Consider the following 684-nt stretch of genomic DNA (forward strand, 5'->3'; position numbering starts at 1 on the left):
GATGCAGTATGAGAAACTACTCTGTCCTGCTGCTGAATTTCTAGGTCAACAAATACAACTGTTCCCTTCTGCACCTGATTCAGGCATTATACAAGTGTGTTACAATTCTTTGCTGAAGAACTAGGAGTTCTTGTTTCAGTCACTTCCACTTTCCACTTCCACATGGAGAGAGATTAAATTGAAGAACTGCACTCCAGAATTATCCTAAATGCTAGAAAATACACTACACGCTTAAAATTTCTGTAATGTTATTTAGTATATTGTGGTGTTATTTAATGTCATCTAATGTAACCATAATAATTACTCGTTCTACTTTTGGATATGGAGCCATGAATTCCTGTTTTCAAATTCACATTTTAAGCCATGACATTACCTGGTTTATTTTCAAAAGGTGTTTGCGTATGGTGTAACACAGGTGTTCACACAAGGCATAGCAGTAAAGCTACCTCAACTTTTGGTGTTTTTAATGAGTAATTTCCTAAAGAATCAAGAGGAATTTTCCTCATTGGTTTTAATAGACAATTTTCCAGAACAAGTTTCTATTATTTGAAATGGTCTGAGGTTTTTTAAACACTCTCAGTATTAAAAACCTGTTAAGATCCTCTGATTTCCTATCCGTATCTGTTCGATAGACGTTTGCATTTTAGGAAAGAGGATAGTTTGCTTTTATTTTTACTGGGGGGG

Source organism: Egretta garzetta, unplaced genomic scaffold (assembly GCF_000687185.1).
Source record: "Egretta garzetta isolate BGI_Z169 unplaced genomic scaffold, ASM68718v1 scaffold166, whole genome shotgun sequence".
NCBI classification, from domain to species: domain Eukaryota; kingdom Metazoa; phylum Chordata; class Aves; order Pelecaniformes; family Ardeidae; genus Egretta; species Egretta garzetta.